This window comes from Marmota flaviventris, assembly GCF_047511675.1.
Source record: "Marmota flaviventris isolate mMarFla1 chromosome 17 unlocalized genomic scaffold, mMarFla1.hap1 SUPER_17_unloc_1, whole genome shotgun sequence".
NCBI lineage: Eukaryota > Metazoa > Chordata > Mammalia > Rodentia > Sciuridae > Marmota > Marmota flaviventris.
The window spans coordinates 819,372-839,606 of NW_027287693.1; the positions used below are offsets into that span (position 1 = coordinate 819,372).

Below are 20,235 nucleotides of genomic sequence, written 5' to 3' on the forward strand. Positions count from 1 at the left end.
TTGAACCCAGAACAGCCTGGGAAACAGGAAGACCCTGTCTCAAAAAAAAAAAAAAAAAAAAAAAAAACCACGATGCAGTGGCACATGTCTGTAATCTCAACAGGTTGGGAGGCTGAGGCAAAAGGATTTAAGTTCAAAGCCAGCCTCAGCAACTTAGCGAGGCCCTAAGCAACTTAGTGAGACCATGTCTCAAGAAAAAAATAAAGGGTTGGGGGCAGGAGATATGGCTCAGTGGCTTTCAATCCCTGGGTAACAAAAAGAAAATGAAAAAAATACATAGATAAAGCAACTCAGGCTCAAAGAATCAAATACAGAGAGCTAAATCAGAGAGAAAGCTAATCTGTAGAGTGCTTAGATTCTAAAAACCCTAGGTTTTCTGACTCTAAATCTCAGGTCCTCTTCCTTATGCCATGTTGTCCTCTCATTTCCCCTCTTGCCAGTCTGTAAAACCAGCTACTCTTACATATGTGCCCCTAATTCCAGGTAAACTACTAGGACAGCACTTATAACAGTTTCTTACACAGGTGATTTCTTCTCTACCCCGAAGTCATAAATTCTTTAAGGGCAGGGACTACTTCTCATTCCCGTCTGTACTGTACCCTACCAGCACTGTGCCTGAAGCAGATGTTCAACGAATGTCTGCTTCCTTGCTGAATCAGTGCCTCTGAGGGTTTAAGAAGTTTTGGATTATTATTCCTGCTTTACACATCAAATACTGGTACTGGGGGCAAGAGGATTGATGATTTTTATGATCAAAAAGAGAATCCAATCTCTCAAATATCAGATCACCTATAAAGATACTAAGAGAGCCCACTAGAATACGAAGCATAGCTGTGACCTATGGGTGTTTTCCACAGCAGAGGAAGACGGTCATTATGGACATTCTGAGCCTGAACTCTCTGCTTACAGAGATAATAAATGAAACATTTAGCCTTATTATTGAATAATTAGTTCACATAAAAGAATGATACTTTCTGTTCTGTTGCCTGACTCATGGTTTTAACAAAGGCACCTTCATAGTAAAAGACATGATAAGCTGGAAGGAACTAGGAGGCACCCCTTGGTCGACCTGTAGAAGAAAGAACAAGGCCAGTTAGAGGAAGTAACCTCTAAGTCCCCAGGTTAACCTTAGGCCTCAATACACCTGCAATACAAGTCATTCTCTTTGGTAGACATGTCTTATTAATACCTGTCTATGACTACTTGCCTGCAACCCCTATGAGAAAAGGGAATGTAACAGTCTTACAGTTCTTTGGGTGACTCAAGGACTGCTGAACAAATAAATGAGTCACATACAATATTTAAATCTTCACTAACCACATACTCATTCAATTTCCTGCACATCAAAAACATTTCTCTCAGATTCAGTATTGCTTGTCTGAAGATTCTAAGTTCCCAGAAGACAAAGACCTCACCTGCCTTCCTTGAAATTATGAGTTCATAGGGAATCATGAAGCAAAAAGTTCATCACACTGTGTGTGCCTGTGTGTGTGATAAAGTAAATGAACTCTTTGTCGACAAGAGAATGAGGACAATGGAGGAGAGTATCCCTCTGAAAAAGGAACTTTGTTAATTCTTTAAATCACATGTTGGTAGACACATTGGAGGCGGCGTGTAATGATAAGAACACAGGCTCTGGAATCAGAAGGTCTGGGGCCCAAGCCCTGCTTGACTGTTCATGGGCTGTAGTCTTCCTCTAGTAGGCTGCACCCTTCCCTACTTCATGTTTCTCCTCTGGACATTCCACAGGACATAAAGCGCTAAATAAACATTAGTTGTTGCTATCTGCATTATAACGATTCCTTTAATTACAACTTATCTGGGAAGGTAAGATATAAAGTAAATCTTGAGGTTTCACCACAATTATCTCTTGGCTTTCTGGGCTTGTCTCCTGAAAGGGAACAAGATTGTAGGTGATTCACCAATTTTTACTAAAAGCTCTTCACATTCACATATGCCTGTAACCTTTACTGAAGCAAACCACCTACCCTTCCCAGTGTTAGGTAAGTAAGGCTTAATTAGTACCTATGCTCAAGAAGCCCATAGCTGGGTCAGAGAATTAAAACTGCAAAACCAAAAATTGAAATTTCAGGGTGGTCCCTGCTTTTTAAGGGAGGCTTATACCTGAGGGTGGAGGGCTACAATGATGGAAGGATAGCTCTATAGGGGCAGAGGCAAGACCAGAGAGACTTCTCAAGTGAGGTACCACATCTTGATGTGAGAATAGGCAGGAATTTACCAGGAAGTAAGGAATAGAAGAAACTTGTAAGGGGAAAAAAAAAAAAAAAAGGCATGCACCATGTCATTAGAGAAACTACAAAATGCTTGGTTGGTCAAGGGTGGGAGTAAGATGGGGTGGGATAGATAAGGGCACACAAGTTAAATAAACAGGGAAGACTTCATATTCCAAAGTAAGGAATCTGGTCTTTACTTTATATGTAATGGGGCACAGCTGGAGTCTTTAGGCAGCGAGGTTTTATGATGTTATTTGCACATGAGAGTGCGCGTGTAGTACTAGTCAGTGTAGAGGACAGATCAGCAAGGAGAAGGTTAGGAGCAGGAAACTGCTAGAGTAGTACAGGCAAGATATGAGAATGCAGACTTAAAAGAAAGGGACAGAACTCTGACAGAATTAGCAGGATGTGTCAATTAATTGAATGAAATAGGAGAAGGAGAGAAAAAGGAGTACAGGACAAATGCAAGGGTCTCTTAATTCACAACAAGAAAACTAGTGAATTTATTTACTGGGATAATGCTCTCAGGAGGAGGCATCTGTTGTGTGGAGGACAGCAGGTGCGAGGCTGAGATGATGAGCTGAGGTATTGTGTCCAACTATAACTCAAAAATAAAATAAAAGAAAAAAAATAAAATAAAATGGATGGGGAGTGTGAGAGGTGGCCTCCCAGCAGCTAAGGAGGCTAAGGCAAAAGGATCACGAGTTCAAAGCCAGCCTTAGGAAAAGCAACTCAGTGAGGCCCTGTCTCCAAATAAAATATGAAATAGGGCTGGGGATGTGGCTCAGTGGTTGAGTGCCCCAAGTAACAGCTCCCAACAAAAAATAAATTAAATAAAATGGACTGGGTATGCAGCTCACTAATAGAGCACCCCTGCATTCACTTCCCAGTAGCAAAAAGAAAAGAAAACCAACTGATAACCACAGACTGGAAAGGAAATGAGAAGTGAGACTTGCAAGATTCTAAAAATAAATTATTCTTTCAAGAAACTTGATCATGAGAGAAGGCAGTTAACTAAAGAGCACTGAGGATCACCAAGATAAATGTAGGCATATTCAGAGACTGCAGAGGAAACCCACAAGACAAAGAGACTATAAAGAAGGGAAGCTGGGAATCAATGAAGGGCTAAAGGGCCAAGAGAAGGAAGAAAAGCAATCAGGTGATTAGACTAAGAGGTAGACTACTCTTGGGCAAGAGAAGGGTTACCTCTTTCACCAGAGAGGAGCAGAGAGGTAAAGGCAGATGAAACCAAAGAGAAGTTCACAGCATTAGCGACAGAAAGATAAAAGAATGAAATAAAAAGGAAAGAGGAAATACACTTAGCTATAGAAGAAAATAAACTCTTTTGGTTATAGTTCAGTGGTAGAGCTCTCTCCTAGCAAGCACAAGGCTCTGGGTTTGATCCACACCAAAAAAAAGACAAGAAGAAGAAAGAAAAGATGTTTCTTCTACATAGGAAAATTACAATGTGTAGATTCCTTAAGAAGTAAAAGCTCTGCCACAAAATGAGCAGACACACTTGGTAAAGCACAAACAGTAGGGTGGGGGCGACCTGAAGGCTGTATGTTATTGAAATCCACATGCTTTAGCAAGCACTTGGGAAGCACCAACATCAAGGATACAAAAAACAATTGGACAAGATCTTACCCAAGAGGTCTGTAGCCCCAGAAAGATACTGTAGCTTCACTGTGCCATCCTGATGGCACCCCACCCCCCCCCAAAAAAAAAAAAAAAAAAATCCATCAGCCTGTCCAGATATCTGGTTATTGGGTTCTGTGAGAAGACGTGAAATCTGGGGGCAGGGTTTATGGCTCAGTGGTAGAGCGTTTGCCTAGCATGTGTGAGGCACTGGGTTTGATTCTCAGCACCACATATAAATAAATAAAATAAACATCCATTGATAACTAAACAATATTTAAAAAAAGAAGACATGAAATTTGCCTTTCTGTGATCCCAAAGGTCCCATGTTCGGGTGGAGAACAAAGTCTCTTAATCTAGGTATGTATATGTGGGAAAGGGGATGACTACAGGAAGGAGGAGGCTGATGTCAAGAGTCTCAGTGCTAAAAATACCTCAGACCACCTAGGTCTAATAAAACAGGGTCACTGAAGTCAGTAGACAAGGCTTTTACTCTTTTTGACAGATATTTGAATACCAAAAAAGAAACATTTGCTAATGTGATCATATACAAGTACTCTCCTGCCAAACTGGCAAGCTCTAAGCCTAAATAACAACTGCATTCAGGATAATTTCAGAGCACAGGAGGTTGTAATGTAGACAGTGACACACAAGCTAAACACTTTTTTCTTGGGAATATTCTTTTCACCCATCAGCACTAAATAGACATGCACACAGCATCTGATGTAGCTAAAGCACTGAAGTGGAGACAACAGTGAGGTGTGGTAAGTGCTACACTTTGAAAAACTTCACTCTCTGACCTGCAAAGCTCTTCCTGTCTTAAAAGAAAATCAGTATCATGTCTTTACTGAGTGCTTGAAAATTCCTTCCCAGGCTTTCTTCCCCCTCTTCTGAAAAGATGGACTTGGTAATTTAATCCTCAAGAACAGTTTGACTGCTCTCCTGCTGTCCTTGTCTGAAATTTCAAGCTCTCCTCTTCTACTCTGCCTAATGGGAGAAAGATAGGAGTTGTAGGATCAGATGCGGGGCGGGGGTGGGGGGGTGGGGGAGATAAGAAAAATTTACTATTCCTTGTAAATTTACTATTCCCGTGTTGAGAGGCAAGAATGGCTAGCCAGTACATAGGATTTTGACGATTTGATAGGTATGCTGGTATTTATTGGGAGACTTAGCCCTGCTAAATGGGAAAATTATACTTAATAACAGAGTAAGATAAATGACCTCTTGCAGGCAGGTTCAGTTAGAGGCAAGAGGGTAGATAATGTGATTGCTTCCTATTAAGTCCCAGATCCCTAAATAATTTTAAAACACTTTTCTACTTGTTCACCTTCCCATGGCCAATAATTTAAAGTGGATCAGTGGCTGTTACTGGCTTTCCTAAGAAAGGGAGAAGAGAATAGAAGGGTCGTCCTAGTTTGCAATGTAACTCCAAACCAACTTTCTAACCATCAAAAACTAAGGCAATAAAGTCCCCAAATTTTTATACAATCTGTTCTGATTTTAATTAACAACCCTGTGCACAAAAGTAGTTCTGCAAACAAAAGGTGTTACACAGATGCAAAGTCAGCTAAATCCTGGAACTAACAGACGTATAGTAAACACAGCATGTAAGACTATACCAAAATCCCTAAAAAATAACTAACTAAAATGCCCCCAAACCTCAAAGAAATATTCTTTGACATGTAAAGTCAGAAATGGCTGGACAGCAAATCTTACAGAATCATCACCAGTTTATTGAGGATGGCACACCTATTTATTGTCACTAATGTATTTCTGGAATGTTTAAAAGCATCTATGCTATAAGTATATAAAGGAAAGTATCCCACCTTACAGATCATTAATTCAGAATGGGCTTAGCTTCATCTTGTATATTATCCTTAAAAAGCAATTAAAGTACAATTGCAAAGGCTTTGAACAGAAACGCTGTGAAAGGCCTATCAATATGGCTTAGCTAAGCCTCCCTGAAATAATTGATAAGTAATTACATATTTTGAGAAGGAGAAAGTATTCACTAGAAGAATGCTTCTTATCTGCCAGGCACTGAGCTAGGTCCTTTACCTAGTGTTCTCATGTGATTCTGACAAGGTTGATTAGTTCTTGCTTTCAGGTAAAGCCAAGGCTTAGAGAACTTGTTAAATGTCACAGCCAGAAGTTAGCCAAGCTAAGATCTAAACTTAGGTCCCATAGACCCTGAAGCCTATGCTAAATAGGCTACAAGGGAAATAATTTGATTAAAAAAAAAAAGTTAACCAGGCATGGTGGCACACACCTATGACTCAGGAGGGTGAGGTAGGAGGATCATAAGTTCAAAGCCAGCTTCAGCAATTTAGCAAGGCCCTGGGTACCTTAGTGAGACCCTGTCTCAAAATAAAAAAGGTTGGGGATATGGCTCAGTGGTTAAGCACCCCTGGGTTCATTCCCTTTAGTACCAAAAAAAAAAAAAAAAAAGTCATCTGTCTACCCTGCAACTCATCCCCCTCTAGGATCTGGCTCTCCGGCTCTACTAGAGCTTTCCTATCAGCATACAGGCATGTTCCAGGATCTGCTGTGTTTTAAAAACTCTTCCTTATCATAAGACAAGTACAAATTACATCCAGTATGCATTACCACCACCCATAAAAATGGGTGAAATGAAGAGAGATTCCAGCAAGCATTGGTAAGGATGTAGGGCAGCTAGAACTCAAACACTGCTGATAGAAGTGTAAATTAATACCATCAACTTGGGTCTTCCAACTCTGTCCTCAAATGTTGGCAACTGCCTTGGGTGCCCACATTCTACCTCAGGTGGCTTGATACCTTTCTAAAGCTCGAGATTTGGATTCCTCTTTTCATCTCCCCACCGTGACAGTGGGCTAACTCATGTTTCATCTGCTACTTACTTATGTTTCATTCCTTAGGTCCTTTGGGTTTGCTGTTATTCTTTCTGCCTGGACTATTTTCCCCAGAACTCTACTGCTTGGCTCCTTCTTGTCATCCAACCCTCAGCTTCAATGTCACTTTCTAATTTCATGTATTGCAAACACTTGGTACTAGCTGGTATTATCCACTTGCTTGCTAACTGCCTTTTCTCACTAGACTAGAAACTCCCTGAGAGCAGGGACTTTGTGTCCTATTACATTTCCAGACTCTAGAGTGGCTTCTAGGAGGAAAGAATAGTCTCTCAAGTAGCTTCAATTCCTTTTGCTCTCCAGTTCTTTCTCCATAAGGCATCATCTTCTCCCTTCCTTCCCACATAGATACTTGCAGTTCTTTAATAGAGCCCTGTTGCATTTTAGAATGAAAAGCCCCACTCCTCACATGGTTAAGACTTTGCCCCGTCTCCAATTCATGCTGTGCTCCTTTTCTAACAAAGCTTCCAGCCATAGTGAATCTTCAGCTCCTCAAGCTGTGGGTGGGTCCCTATGCTTTCTTTCCTGCCTCTACTGCTCCTTTCCATGCTCTGATCTCAACTCAAGCACCATGTCTCTTGGGAAGTCCTCTCCAGTTCCACATACTTGCTCATGTCTGTTGCTTTCCTTCAGAACTATCATAATCTGTAATCATATTTTTGGTTCACAGTCTACCTCCCAGGGCAAGAACCTTGTTTATCATCATCATTTTTTTTTTTTAAACCTGGGGCAACCAGCCCAGTGCCACTTTATTGTAAGCACCCAAATAATTTGTGGAATGAACAGACTAAGGTCCGAGAACATTCAAGTACTAGTTCTTTCCTTGGGATCAAAAGCATTTTCTCAATATAGTTATAAAATGACTGTAAGAAGGAAAAATTCTTAATGAAAAATGAAGGGCAGCTAACCTTAGGTTACCTAACTTTTTGCATCTGTTTCCTTACCTATATGTGTGTGTGTGTGTGTGTGTGTGTGTGTGTGTAGAATATATACATATACCTCACCTCATCTTTATACCCATCTAGGAGGATAACTGTAAGAATAAGAAATAACATAAAATACCTCAACATTAGTAAACATTTGATAAATAGTACATCAAAAAATTATTAAACCACAAGTTATAATTTTAAAATGGCAACCGCCCATATATTTAAAAGTGACTCGACTGGAAAGCCCACAGTCTCTCTCTGGTCACGAAGAGCTTGTTTCCTACCACCCAAGGCACTAGGAGGTTGGGGGAGGGTGAGAAGGGCCCTGACAAAGGTGATGATATGCTGCGCATGATGACACACACCCATAATCCCAGTGACTTCTGAGGCTGAGCTAGGAGGATCACAAATTCGAGGTTAGCCTGGGCAACTTAACAAGGCCCTATCTCAAGATAAAAATAAAGGACTCAAGGTGTAGCTCAGTGGTAGAGTGGCTCTGTACCAAAAAAAAATTCAATCCCAAGTACCAAAAAAAAAAAAAGCTCATGCCACCTACATGATATAGAATCATCTGTTTCTGGAGAACTCACCTGAAATTTAAAATCATCTCTCAACTTGGAAGGCTGTCTGCCTTTAAAAATAAGTTGGTCAGGCAAGAAATTTGAACTCCCTTGACACTGTTAAATTTAAAACAGAATCTCAGAGTTGCAACTAGAATTTTCCAGTAAACCCACCTGCAGTGGCCACCCCAACTGGGGAAGTTTTAAAATGCTGGTGACAATACAATAAGCATAAAATAGGGTGACCACTGTTCCACTTGTAAGTAAGCAACCTGCAGAGTGAACCATATTACCAACTGGTCTCATTGGCTGGGTGTGGGACAATGTAGCATGTTCTCTCTTGCCGCAGTCTGGCTGGGCACAATCAGGAGCCACTTGTCAAAAGAAACTAACTTTATTTTTAGAACCACACACACCAAACAAAACAGCCTCTCAAGAAAAACCCTCAGAGCCTCAACTGCCACCACCGGCTTTCCACAAGCCTCTCTCCCCCCCACAAGCTTCTCAACACCTCCCACAATCCTCCTGCTCTTGAGGCCGATTGGCTGGGTCACGTGGGCGGAGCCAAAAAAGTCCCCCAATGAGCAGCTCCGTGGTCTGAAAGGGCAGGGAAACAGCCCAATGAGCATCACCGCAGAGGAGCCAATCAGCTAGATGTTGCTGGGGCCGCTGTGAGCCAATCATCAGCCGGCAGCTGGAAGCTTGCTGGGGCCCCTTCGGCTGTGGCCCCTTCGGCTGTGGCTCTCAACACTCTCTGATACTGAGATTCTTTCTGAAACATTTATTTAGGAATAAAGAATTCAGAACACCTAAGTCACAGAGGAGACAAGTGGACAGTGGAACTTTAGAACCCAAAGCTCAATCAAAATAAACAGCCCTGCTGAAGTGGTACCTGGGCCAGACATAAACAAAGCATGTTTCACAAGGCTGGAACTCAGCAGAGGAAAACATTTCCAAGGGCTTTAAATCCTAACAGATGTCTTCCATCCTCCAAGGCAGTCCAATGGATGTGGGTAATGGATAGTACATATTTCCTAGATAAGAATTTTATTTGAAGGCTAAATTTTTAGAAGACAAAACAGTTTGGAGGTGAAAAGTTGTTCCCAAATATGTTTTACTTTGGTTTTAGAACCAGTCAGACATTACCTTAAATCCTGGCTTTCATGCTGAGACAACTTGAATGAGTTCTCTGAGCTTCAGAATAACAGGAATAGACTTCCCTACACCTGGCAACACATCTTCTGTAAGAGGGGCTGAGTACAGAGATGATCATACTTTTACTGGGTTTTTCAATCTTCCATTAAAGAGAGGACAATGACGAAAATGCAGGCATTCTAATAAGGCCTGAAGTTAATATGAATTAATGTCTGCCTCTCTCCAAGCCAGCTTCCAGAACCTCCATGAACACAATGTCAGTGACTTTAAAGACACTAGGCCTAGGGGCTCCTCTTATCCACTCCTCAAATTATATTTTAATATAAAGTACTGAATCTGTAGGAGAGAGATAATCTTCTGTGCTGTTCCTTCAAGCAGCAAAGGGAAAATTAGAGGAGCTATTCATATTTAAGTTTCCTTAAACTTCTCTTTTCAGATGATCCTAGAAAATTTTATTTTTAAAGAACAAAGTGAAAACACTCCAAAACATCTAATATATGCCAAATGAGTTATGTCTGCATCTAACATCTCATTTAACATAATAATCCTACAAAACTCAGAATTAAAACGCTTATTTTGTGAACACTGACTTGGGGCCCTGAGGTTTTAGTAACTGGATCAGAGTCACAAAGCTAGAGGTTGAAGATGGTGAGTACAAGGTCTTTGACTATTTGGGGATCATATAGAAAGAGTAAGCTACTTGCACTTTCCATACTGCCCACAATTAGCAAAGGTAATTCAAGGGCTTTGCTGTGAGAGAAGATAATGAAAATCACCTAATATGGCTTGCTTACAGGGAGCAAGTATTTAATACTAGTTCCTCCCCCCTTCTAAAGACACCAAAAAGGGGTACCTACTCACCAAGCCAAGCATTCCACACTTGAGCACTTTATAAAGTGCACTAGATAACTGTAATCCCTCCGATTTGTGAAGCTAAAGCAGGAGGATCACAAGTTCAAGGCCAGCCTCAGCAACTTATAGAGATCCTGTTTCAAAATGGAAAAAAAAAAAAAAAAAAAAAGAACTGGGGATGGAGTTCAGTGGTAGAGTGCCCATGGGCTCAATCCCCAAGTACTGCAAAGAATAAAAAAAAAAAGTATAATAGTGTAAAGAAAAACCATCCTTCAAAAGCTAAAATTTTCATTTATACATCTGTGGATCATCTGCATTTCTTTCTTTTTACAACTTAAGGATGAGCAGGGCGCAGTGGTACACACCTGTAATCCCAGTGGCTCAGGAGGCTGAGGCAGAAGGATCACAAGTTCAAAGCCAGCCTCAGCAAAAAGTGAGGCACAAAGCAACTCAGTGAGACCCTGTCTCTAAATAAAATACAAAAATGGGACGGGATGTGGCTCAGTAGTAAGTGCCTCTGAGTTTAATCCCTGGTACCAAAAATAATTAATTAATTAATTAATTAATAAACCAATTTTCAACTTCATAGCTAAGATGCATTTCTATTCTTGCCCATCTTTATTCTAGTTATGTAGGTTTTTATAGTTTGTTTTTTTTGCTTTGCTGGAGATCAAACCCAGTGCCTTGTGCATACTCAAGGGTAAGTGCTCTACCACTGAACTAATCACATCCCCAGCCAAGAAGGGGTCTTTTAAAAATTGTCTCAACTGTACTGAGAGTAACTACTAAATTACAATGAAAGTAAATCTTCAGCACTCAGGGCCTTAGTTTCCCTGCCTTACATTGAGCTATACCCCATTCTTTCAGTACCTCAGATGCCAAGCTTATTTTGGCCTTAGGAATCCCCTTCAAGTATACTCATCCTGGAGCACTAGCTCAAGGAGACCTTCTCTGACCCATATGTGCTCTCATAGCATCCCACACATCTCCCTGTAACTCTAATTCACTCCCTGGAGTATCAGCTCAGCACTATGCTCTGCCAACACTACTGCAAATCCAGGAGGACCAACAACTAGCAAGTGCTACATCTCTCACGGTGATTACAGTCTGGGGGATGAGCATTCTAGCAGCACTACATCTAACCATGGCTAATGATCTATATATATTTTTCTCCTAGAGTTACACTGTGGAAGGTGAAATAGGAAACAAGAATGAGTATTTATTCTCAGCCTTAATGACAACTAAGTGTAATCACCATGTATTCACTGAACTAAATAAAGGTAACAGCAATAGAGTGAAGAGTGGGGGTGGAGGGGCAGAAATTCATGCTTGAAAACTCCACAATATGATTCTAAAATGATCAACAAACTAAAGGTTTTAAATACATATAACCATAGCAACGCCTTTAAGTAAAGACCTAAGAGTATGTAACATGCCCACTTCAGGCATACTGACAATAATTTTGAAAATGTCTGCTAAGATTACTGGATAACAATAAAAGAATGGCAAGTTTGGCCTAAAATGTAACAGAAAATGTTAAAGTTGTCAGTTATTACAACAGTAGAAAACCAGAAAGGAAAAGCCTAGAAGAAGAACTGGCCATCACTCCTTCCATCCCTTTCTTGCATCAAAAGGCACAGCTGGTTTCAATGCCTTCCCAATCATATTGTCCTGACACTGTGATGGGAATCACAAAGAATACAAATGAATATGAAAACATCAGAGAAAAGAAATGCTAGAAATCACAGAAACCAATCCTACTAAATACACCAGGTCAGGGTGCAGCTTAGCCTATCTGCCATTCCTGACTCACCAAGACAGAGGGAGAAGCAACCAAAGGATATAAGAAATACGATACCAGAGGCCTTGGAGCATGAAGTGTTAAAATAACATTATAAATAAAGGAAAAGGAAAGAGACTACACTTTCTACTAGCAGTAAGTGAGCTCTTTTCCTGAAGTGGGAACTGCTGTAAACAACTGAAAAACATACATAATAATCACAAGTTATAAATGTTCTTGGAAACTCCCTGGTTTCAACTAGTCCATGACAAATATCTGCAGAGGGAGCTCAGCATCTGCTATGAAGTTCAGGGAAAAGTAATTCTAACCAATGGAGTTGTGCCAAAATATCACCCCCGGGGTCTGACCAATTAAATGGCTGCTTCTTAGTGTGGCATTTAGGAAAGATGACAGATTGAACACTGCAGCAGAGAAACCTACACATTTATTTCAGCCCAGGCATTCTATCCCAAAGGGCAAAGTCAATCAGGAAAGAAAGCAGTTCGAGTAAAATCTCCTACCAATGCTGAAAACAGAATAAACAAACCTGCAGTTTAATTACCATAGAATCCTTTTTCTATTAGAATACTCTTTCCATCAAAACGGATAACAAAACTCTTTGAGAACACAGACTCTGATCCCCGCAGTAGTCCTGTGCAGGAAAAAGGATGCATCAAACATGCCTGTCAGAACCTTCTGCCTGAAAAAGCTACTTTCACAAGATAATATCACAGTGACTAATGGGCAACTAGGATTTTTTTAAAAAGCAGCCACTGCCAGAGACTACAGCAGAGGGTTTAGCCTTCCCGTGCCCTGGGAAAAGGCAGCACTTCAGGACCAGGATCAAAGTTAAGCAATCTGCCTTTCCAAAATGAACTGCACAAAAGTTAACGAGGTCAAACACTGCAATGAAGAATGAACAGGACTCTAAATCCTAGTGTTTACTAAACCTCAGTATAACTTAAATTTTCTTAAAACAATAGAACCTGTTATATTTCAATTATAACTGGAAAGAATAAAATACTGGGCTGGGGTTGTGGCTCAAGTAGTAGAGCACTTGCCTAGCACATCTGAGGCACTGGGTTCGATCCTCAGCACCATATAAAAAAATAAAGAGATTGTATCCACCTAAAAGCTAAAAAACAAAAATTTTTTTAAAAAAAATAAAATACTGCATCCTGGGGTTGTGTCTCAGTGGTACAGTGCTTGCTTGGATGTATGAGGCAGTGGATTCGATTTTCAGCACCACATAAAAATAAATAAAATTTTTTTTAAAATACTGCATGTCAAGTATTTACCCCATAGTCTAAGACTTAACAAGTGTTCAATACAAGTTAACTATAAATAATTTTAAAAGAAAGTACTTTTTTAGGTTCTTAAAATTTACCTGCTCTATCTGTACCTTTTTTCTTTAAACACACCAATATTTTTAATCATATTCAATTTGGTTCTCCAACCATCCTCCAAGAACTAAATGACTGATCCCAGGCCTTTCCCACTAGCTCAAAATTACACACACACACACACACACACAAACTTATATTCCCTTGAAGAATGTCTCTCAGAAGTGGTGAGAAGTGGTTTATCCTCCTCGTAGAATTTCCTCCCAAGTCTACCTCACTGCTAACGAGTTTCAGTTTGTCATCCACCTCCCAGGCAGTCTACACAATTCAGAATTTCTCCCTTAGCTCCTCAACCCTTCTTCCCCGCCACATCCAAAGAATGGACTGTACACCTTTGGCCCCCACCTGGTGCACCATAACTGCTCACACTGCACTGAGGCCAAAATGGGATTCTGTGATAAATGGAGGATGAATTCAGATGAAGTACCACCTCCTCCCACAGACCTTTAGCTTGGTTCGATATTTAATCTCGATCTGAAAAATAATGCTGACTTCCTGAACATTTTCTGCTCCTGCCAGGATGTAATATGCCCAATATTTATCCCAAGAAGCAGAAATAAATGGATTTCAATTTCACAGAATGCCACCAAAACCACAACAAACTTTTGTATTCTCATTGTATTCTCTCCTTGCAAAGAAAACCTATGCTTAATTTGGGCTTCAGTTTTCCTCTTTGCCTCTGTCCCACAACAAAGTGTAAAATATTGTATATTTTTACCACTTCTCCATAGATTCAAGAAAAAAAAACACACATGTAAATATCAAGCAGTTTCTTGCTATTTTCACTTGCAAAGTCCCCAGACCATCCTTGATGATCAGATGTGCCTTTTTTTTCACCCATTTTTCTTTATCCCTTTGCTCCTGGATTTACAAACTGGAAGGATAGGCAATCTTCTTTGTGACATGGCTGGGATATGAAAAGCACAAAAAACATTATCAAGACCTATACCTGTAGCAAGTATGGTTAGAGACCAAAGAATGAACCAGTTCAGAAATAACTCACAGGACTGCAATAATCCGCCAAGATCACAAGGTGACTCCCTGCAGGTGGTTATCCCTTAGCCAACCTAGTCTCCTAATGAAGGTAATAAAGCAGATTTCAAAATAAAAAGCAACGAGAATTTGGAAAAACAAAAGTCTCTGAGATTGTTTACCAACAGAGTGACCCTAAACAAATTACTTATTTAACCGCTTCTCCAGAGACTTGCCAACTGAGCAGCTAGCATTTGATCCAGCCTCCAGTATTTAATGAAATTTTCAATTCAAAGATTAATAAAACCTTCACAACCCCCATTCTGTAATTTGTAAAGTAATTTGTAAACTACCATGGTCAGAAAACACTCAAAAAGGTGTGCTAGAAATCCTGGAACCTAACAAAATTAAACTATTATTTAAAAGGCTGGTGAATTGCAGACTAAAATTTCCTATTGTTATTAAAAGAATAAATAGCTAAGCACAGATTGAGTCCTACACCTACCCAAAGTAACAGACCAGCAGTCAATTTTCTGCTTCCAGTTCATAAACCACATGAGTGTGGTGTAAGCTGGGAAAAACAACCATGCCCCAGGAAGAAAGAATAACCTGGTCCCTAGAATTAAGATGTGCACATGCATCAAGGCAAAGGCCATAAGGACTATTATGTTAGTTTCTTCACAAACCAAAAACAGATTTATTCAGTCAAGCACCAATATTAACAGCCTGACTTTTTAAACCACGGCAAGTTTCAAAACACAGGCACACAAGTTACAGTAAAGAAAGGCACATCTTTGGGGCTGGGGTGGTGGCTCAGTGGTAGAGTGCTCCCCTAGCATGCATGAGGCACTGGGTTAGATCCTCTGCACCACATAAAAACAAACTAATGTATCCACCTAAAACGAAAGATGCATAAATAAATAAATATTAAAAAAAAAAAAAAAGAAAAGCACATCCTGGTTTGCACTGGACTTCCTGTTTGGGGCTGTCTGATCTCTTTACACTGCTCCTAGGCCAACAGTGTTAGATCTTTGACAAACAGGTAACCTATTCATATGTGCTGACAAATGGCTTACTGGATGGTATTTCAATTGATAATAAAATCCATTACTCTACAAATTAGGTAAAAGATTCACCTAACAAACATCAAAAACAAGCACGAGCCTCTAAGACACTTTCTGGATCTCCCATATTTGATACTGACATTTGTCCTAAAGTAAACAATAAAAACTTAACACAAGCCTGACTCTAATCCCAGCCATTCAGGAGGCCGAGGCAGAAGGAGATGAGGCCAGCCTAGACAATCTAGCAAGACTCTTGTCTCAAAAAAAAAAAAAAAAAAAAAAAAAATCGAAGGGCTGTGAACACAGCTCAGTGCACCACTGGTTCAATTACCGACACCACCCAAAGTGGGAGAAAACGAATATAAATAGTGCTGAAATAAGGAAATGAAGTCTGAAACAAAATTTGGAATACAAGGGCTGGGAAAAGGAGCAAAAAAAGTTGGAAATGCTTTTATAATTAAATACTGGCCCCTTTCCAAATGCAGAAGGAATAGATTTCTATCAGCTGGTCATCACTGAACAGACCCCAGAAGGGAGAAACTGAGAATCTTCAAAGGGTCCTCCTGGTATGCTCTAGCCCAAATCTACCAGCTACCCCGCTAACAGTTTGCTCTTGGTATTTCTGCGGCCCTCAGCAGCTTCAAGGCTGAAGCCTCTCACTTTAAGCCTAACTTCCACTGCTCTCAAAGAGCTGGTGGTTTCCCAGCCACATTCAGTATTAGGAATAAACACTCATCAACAAATATCCCAGCTTTTATGGACAAGTCATATTGCCTGTTTCCTCTGGAAGAGGAAGGTTGGACTACACTAACCTCTAATGTTTTTTCCAGCTGTAGAAAAAATTTCAGGATTCAATATTAACAGTGGAAGCTACTATAGCTTCCTGAATTATTTCTCTGGTCAAATAGATGCCTCTGACATCCCACAGTGCAAATATTATATGCCTTTATCTACTATGCAAGAATTTTTCCCCCTTTCCCTTGAAACACAGAATCAGAAAATTCCCCGCTTGAAAGCAATATACTAACAAACCATAAGGGCTGTGCTTCATACATGGTCTTTTTATTAAGGTCTTACTGTAATCATCACTCAATTCCCACGCTAGTCATATGATTCACAGGGAGAAGAGAATGGTACAAGAGAACACAGGAGATCTGACCAGCAACATGTGGCACACCCACACAGTGGCTGTTAATGGGGAAAGAATAAGGCAAAATCTGGGTAAAGAAAAGGGAGGAAAAGAAGTGCAGTGAGTCAGTGCATGGGAAAACATAGCAAGTTTAATAGAAAACAAGGAAAAGGGAATGAGAGAGAAAGAAAAAGAGGGAAAATATAAATCACAGAAATTTAAATCTGAAATTCTGTTCATCCATCCTTCATTCACCTGACAAATACTGAACGCCTACTATGTGAAGGAAACTGAACTATATACACCAGGGCAAATACAAAGGTCAACACACAGTTCTTACTCAATGAGGTTATGGTCTGGTAGGAGAAATACAGGCAAGTACACAAACCATTGAAATACATGGCAGAAAGCGCACTGTGCTATAAAGCAGAATCCTCTGTTACAAGACTCTGAGGATGTGATTACTCCCAGTGATGGATCAGACAAAGGAGGCTTCATACCAAGAGTGAACTGTAAGACAAAAGCAAAACGAAAACAAAGGCACCCAAGGAGAAAATCAAGGATGTGTAAGTTCAATGAGTAACTGGATTTGATTTGAGACATAGGCAAACATGAAGGGAGGGATGGTATTAATAATTGCTAGCAATTCAGAGAGTCATAGCTAAATCAGAGAGCTCCGGATTGAAGCCAGAGAGAATTCAGAAACCAGCCTAAGAATCTGAATTTTAATCCAGTGGAAGAGGAGTGGGAGAAGCTAACATGATAGAAGAAACTAAAAAAAACTTGGCCCCTAACTGGCACAGTGGCTCACACCTGAGGCAGAAGGATCACCTGTTATAGGCCAGTCATGGCAACTTAGGGAGACCTCGTCTCAAAATAAAAAATACAGGGATTGGCTAGCTTCACTTAGCATAATCTGCTCTAATGCCATCCATTTCCCTATAAATTCTATGATTTTGTCATTTTTTAATGCAGAGTAATACTCCATTGTGTATAAATGGCACATTTTTTTTATCCATTCATCTATTGAAGGGCATCTAGGTTGGTTCCACAGTCTTGCTATTGTGAATTGTGCTGCTATGAACATCGATGTAGCAGTGTCCCTGTAGCATGCTCTTTTTAGGTCTTTAGGGAATAGACCGAGAAGGGGAATAGCCAATCCCTAAAAAACAAATGCCAAATGTCTTCTTTGATATAAGGAGAGTAACTAAGAACAGAGTAGGGTCGAAGAGCATGAGAAGAAGATTAACATTAAACAGGGATGAGAGGTGGGAGGGAAAGGGAGAAAGAAGGGAAATTGCTTGGAAATGGAAGGAGACCCTCAGAGTTATACAAAAGTACATACAAGAGGAAGTGAGGGGAAAGGGAAAAATAATACAAGGGGGACAAATGAATGTCAGTAGAGGGGGCAGAGAGAGAAGAGAAGAGGGGAGGGGAGGGGAGGGGGGATAGTAGAGGATAGGAAAGGCAGCAGAACACAACAGACACTAGTATGGCAATATGTAAATCAATGGATGTGTAACTGATGTGATTCTGCAATCTGTATATGGGGTAAAAATGGGAGCTCATAACCCACTTGAATCAAAGTGTGAAATATGATATATCAAGAACTATGTAATGTTTTGAACAGCCAACAATAAAAAATTAAAAAAAAAATACAAGACCAGGCAAAAAAATAAAATAAAATAAAAAATACAAAGGGCTGGAGATGTAGCTCAGTAGTAGAGAGTCCCTGAGGTCAATCCACAGTATTTAAAAAAAAACAAAAACACTTGACCGAAAGAAAAAGATAATGAAATCAACATAAAATTAATGTGTGCAGATACATAAAGTCTCTCCAAAGAGAAAAGACAATCAAACTAAAAGAAAAAACAAAAAGGCTTGAATAACAGTATTAATACATTTAAGCAAAGAATGTCACTATATCAAAGAGTAGTCAACCAAAAACTTTGGAAAAATCTAGAAAAAGCAGTGGTGCACCTTTGGACTCTGGAACTGCCCGAGGCAAAGAAATACTAGAGTTAGGTGGCACATCATTATCTCTGGAGTAGAACAAGTTTATTTCATGAAGCTTAAATGGAAACAGCAAAATAGCACATAGTGATAACTAGGAGTATGAGCTCTTAGACAGGAACTTGGTTCAAATCTTGGTTCAGCCTCTTACCGGTTTGAACAGAGACTTAGTTTCCTCACTTGTAAGTTAAGAATGATTGAGCCTACTTTTCAGGAGGGTCACTGGGAAAATTAAATGTTCTACTGTACCCAAAATACTTATAATACCCAGCATATAGTAAGCAATCAACAATCTGAGCTTTTTTGTAACTGCCCCACAAATCATCTTATTTTATTAATCCATGCTTACCAAGCGAGCTTAATGTTATTAAATTTGATTTCCCAGATCTCTTGATATCGAAGAGCAATATCCTAGCAAACCCTAGAATCCTGTTAACAAGAAAGGAAATTTTCACTTTAAAATAATAAATTGGCATTCTGTTCTGAGCTCAGTCACTCAACCCCAAATGCAATGCTGTCTCCAAGACTCATCATTCCCAGACACCCAACAAAATACATTTTATATATAACCCAAGAACAAACCTAGAACATACTGACCAAAACTGAGGAGTCCTCCTGAGAACCTCGTTTGGCATCCCTCTAGCCAGCCCCACCTAAATGCCACTCCCCTAGTTTGTATTCTTTCCCATACTCCTCCATCCTCCACCTCTCCCTCTCTAACCTTCTAGAGGTCAAAGATTTCATCTTACACATTTTTGCATTCCTTCCCCTCCATATTCCAAAAGCAAACCGAAATACAATAAATACAAGAACAAATTTCAAACACAACTTTCATTTAACAACACAATCCACTGCAATTCACCTTTCCTGCACTGAACTCTCTGAACTTTTTCAGATTACTGAACTCTTCTCCCCTCCTCCCACCTTTATATTCCTGCATATTACAGAAAATTCAGAAACTTTATTTAACTGGGTTCTCAAGTAAATTATATAATTGGGGGCAAGCCATCACTAGCTCTGAAAAACTTTTATCCATCTCTGGTTGATGTCCCATAGAACTTTTCAAAGAGCAATTCTATGCAGGGTTAGGGAGTATGAGGCCTACAGTCAGAGCTCATAGTCTTTTTATTCATGCAAACGCTTAACAACAGATTAAGTGGCCCAAATGGGAACTAATACGATGTTCTACTCTAAGTAACCTCCAACCACTATATTCTCCTCTTTCATCCTTCTATGTCATAAAACTAGAAATCCCCTCACTTTACCAAAACAATTCAATCTGATTCCATCTACTTTTCCTTTCTTTTTTTTTTAAGTTGTAGGTGGACACAATACCTTTATTTATTTTCAGGTGGTGCTGAGGATTGAACCCAGTGCCTCACATATGCTAGGCCAGCACTCTACTTCTGAGCTACAACACCAGCCCCCTGATTCCACCTATTTTTGAGAAGCACTATGGTACAGTGAAAAAAGAACAAATCAGAAGTCCATCTGGTGCCATAGAATAGTAATCATTTTGTCTGTGCCTCAGATTCCTCAATTGCAAAATGGGTATTTTAATATGTTTCTTACAGAATCATTGAGAATTAAATGGAAAAATATAAGAAAATGAAGGAGA

General features: G+C 39.9%; 1 protein-coding gene across 4 annotated transcripts in view; it reads right to left on the bottom strand.

Annotated features, from left to right (window-relative positions):
* The window catches only part of LOC114082774 (E3 ubiquitin-protein ligase rififylin), a 786,130-nt gene that overhangs the window by 738,137 nt on the left and 27,758 nt on the right, over positions 1–20,235 (bottom strand). The window contains exon 1 of one of the 4 annotated variants that reach the window (XM_027923864.3): positions 10,266–10,369. The exons of the other annotated variants lie outside the window; for them this stretch is intronic. The gene's annotated coding sequence lies outside the window, so the exon portion shown is untranslated. Of the gene's footprint in view, positions 1–10,265; positions 10,370–20,235 lie in introns of those variants that run through there. 4 annotated transcript variants of the gene reach the window in all.